This window comes from Pteropus alecto, unplaced genomic scaffold (genome assembly GCF_000325575.1).
Source record: "Pteropus alecto unplaced genomic scaffold, ASM32557v1 scaffold45, whole genome shotgun sequence".
NCBI lineage: Eukaryota > Metazoa > Chordata > Mammalia > Chiroptera > Pteropodidae > Pteropus > Pteropus alecto.
The window spans coordinates 6,520,780-6,524,295 of record NW_006442491.1 but is presented as its reverse complement, the minus strand read 5'-3'; the positions used below and the strand labels follow the sequence as shown (position 1 = coordinate 6,524,295).

The following is a 3,516-nucleotide window of genomic DNA, read 5'->3' as shown; positions in this document are numbered from 1 at the left end:
ACATTGGTGGAAATGAGGGCAAAGTACTCGTGTACAATTACTGATAATATTGTCTACTGAATTATAATTTTGTAAGAGGAGGTTACGACATTATATGATTGCCAAGGCTCCCTATCTAACACTTAGGAATTTTCACCTGGCTTGAACTGATTTATGTACACAAGATCATCTCTGGTCTTAGAATGGTCAGTAATGTCATAGTGTCTCATAGCTGGACACTAATATTTCAAAAGTGGACAGTTTATTAATTAAAGGAAGGTTTTGTTTATTTGTTTGTTTTTTACGCCTACAGCATCTGGTCTTCGTAGGTGGTCTCCCTTCCAAGTACTAACCAGGCTCGACCCTGCTTAGCTTCTGAGATCGGACGGGATCAGAGTGTTCAGGGTAGCATGGCCATATACTAATTAAAGGAAGTTTTGAAAACCTCCTATGAGTTGTTTTAAGTCCAGTAGTTTGAGTTTACCTCTATTGAATGTGTAGCATGATGTGAAAAGGCAAATATTGAGAATAAATTGAATAAGGAAAGAATGGACAAAAGACTGATGGAGATGTGTATAAGAGAATAATAAAAATCCAGCTGAATAATATTCCTACAAGAGCACCTTAGGTTGGTCACTAGAGATTGGAGAGATAGGGCGTAATTGGAGAACTTGTCTAGCTAGAGTAAGGCCAAGACTGTGAGGAAAATTGGATTTTATTTGCCAAAACCAAGGCTGTATCCTAAATCAATGTTGTTCAAACTAGAAAGACCTAAGAAAATAATCAAGAGGTAGAGTTTAGAAGCAGGGGCTTAGGCAGCATGTGGGAGGGTAGAGTGGATGAAGACTGGAAACAAAGAGTGTTGCCAGCAGCTAGTTTTCTGTTTCCTTTTTATACATTTAATGAGCGCTGTCTATGTAACAGGTATTGTGCTATGTGCTTCATGTGCCTTATCTAATTTAATCCTCACAACAGCTGAGAAGCCAGTACTTTTATTTTTCCCATTTTAGAGATAAGAAACTGAGGCAAATGATTTAAAGTCACCCAGTTAATGAGCATTGGGATTTCCTTGACCCCTTTGTTTTCAGTCAGTAGAGAATAGTACCTTTTTCTGACTGATAAGTGTTTCTTTGCAGAAAAAGCAGGAACAAGTGTCTAGATTAAAAATCCAAAAATGACAGATGAAAAATAGTGAGATGGTCATGCTTCCCTCTTAGAATTTTGGAATACCTATGAATTTCAGCCATTAACGCAAAGAAAATTCTGGCATGACATTGTTCCCTGAAATGACAGACTGCCATGTGCCCTGATACCAATGGAGGAATATCACAATTATACCCTTATGATTAAAAGCATGAAAAAGAAATTCAGTGGCTCTGAGCAGTGTTCATCAGAAGTGTCATTGAATATCATGAGAGGCATGAGAACGGCTAAATCAGGGATATTTTTGAGTGAGCACAGCTTCGTAGTATCAGCCTTTGGTTTCTCCTGGATTCATGCCCAGGATGGAGGTCAGCAGTCTGTCTTGAATAAGGAATCTTGTAGGTTTGAAAGGCTCCTAAGAAAAGAGGATCCAGGTTTACTATTTCTTCTTTGCCAAGAGGAAACCATGACAGTGCCTGTGTTTCCATGCGAGGCAGAAATTCTTCCATGAAGCTCTCATAGGCCTGATGGCCAGGGCCATCCTCATGCAACCTCCCTCTGCCTTAGAATCTATGTCCAGGTAGACCTGAGCAAGGACTGTCATATTGTCTGTAAAATGAAATGATTAAGCTAAATCAGTGGTTTTAAAACATTTTGGAGATGCACTTAAAAAAAGAAATAAAAACAAAGACTTCAAATAATACAGAAGTATATAAATGAAAATAAGTACCAATTCTCCTCTTATCTGTCCTTCGGTACTCTGCTCCAGAGACTACTGGCACCAGTTTCTTGCATATCTTTCTAGAATTTTTCCATGCATAGTTATTTATTTATTTTTGTTTGTTCATTCATTTTTAAATAAAAGTACATATATTCAGAGCTTTACGCACCTTGTTTTCTTTTCACCTGGCAATTTTGGACGTCATTGCATATCGGTGCATGTAGATCTGCATTATTATTTTTAATAGATTTCATCAAATGGCTGTATTCTTTTCTACACATTTAAAACTACTGAAATTTTTATTTAATAAAAAAAAAATCATAGATCAAACTCCAGAAATAAAATACATCAAACACTAAATTCTGTAGTTTATGGGACAGTTAGAAAATCACTGCCTGCTTGGCTCTCCCTCACCTGAGGGGACCTCTCTAACAATGTCCATGAAGCTCTTTAGGACTCAGTAGGGCAAAATTTGAAAATACCTACTAGCTCATACCTAGAGCTTCTTCTAGCTCTAGTATCTCATGACTGTGAAAAAAAAATCACTTGCCTAGCAAGTGGCATCTAGAAGGTCTTTATCAACAAAATTAGGTGGTAACAGGGAGACATTCATTTGAACAAAACACACAATGGATCAGGTCCTGTTATTCATGGTGAAATGCCTAGATCCACAATCTGTGAGCGCTATTAACAAATGATGTTGAGCCTGTGAACTCCTTGCCTCAAAATTAGATTCTGAAAATTTGCAGCCATTGCTGAAGTCTTGGCTTGTAGTTTTACATTGAATTATTGGACTGAATTATTTCATTGTGTCCCAGTGTGCCTTATCAACTAAAAATATTGTCCCAGAGAGGCAACACAACAACATTTCATAAAAAAATTATTCCTTCAGGGTTGGAAAGACCTCTTAGTAACCTGAGCCTCTGATCCACTATAGCAAACAGAAACACAGGATACTGAGAAGAACCAGGGGCACACTAAGCTGCTTAAATCGAAAGGAGATAGTAAAGCTTAGGCTGGCAACATGAAGCACAGTCTCCTCTGAGCCTGGACTAAATTTAGACTCTGTGCTTATGAATTGTCGGTACATTGATGAAGAAATAGATATTTAAATCCTATTAATATTAATAATTATAATTGGCTTTGGGCCTAGGTTATAAATTCTTCACTTCTCATGTCAAGAATTTGCATAGCCATAAATAGTGTTTATTGTTAGGTAAACAGTCTAGCTCAATTTCAAAATCTGTTCTATTTTACAAACACACACACACACACTTATTTATCTATTTTACAAACACACACACACACACACTTATTTATTTATTTATTTATTTATTTATTTACTTACTTACTTACTTATTTATTTATCTATTCTCTTATTCATTCATTTACTTTAAAGGAAGTGGCATGTAGTAGACATCTGCTGTTTTCTTCACCCAGAACCATTCATTTTCCTACTGATGGCAATATACTGATTTTTCTCCTGGGGAACCACACCCTCTCTTTTATTCTTACTCCATATTCTTCAGATGAGGTGAGCTTGGGAATGTACATGTGACTTAGGTCCAGCCAATCACCACAACTTATTCTGGTCATTGTAATTGGTCAAAGATGGCATGTTCCCTAGTCAAAGCCAATGGCGTGCAATATAACTTTCACTGAGACTTTTGAAA

At 36.9% G+C, this 3,516-nt stretch overlaps 1 pseudogene; it reads right to left on the bottom strand.

The window, feature by feature from the left end:
• Positions 1-283: 283 nt before the first annotated feature.
• On the bottom strand, positions 284-401 carry LOC112471253 (annotated as a pseudogene).
• Positions 402-3,516: the final 3,115 nt, after the last annotated feature.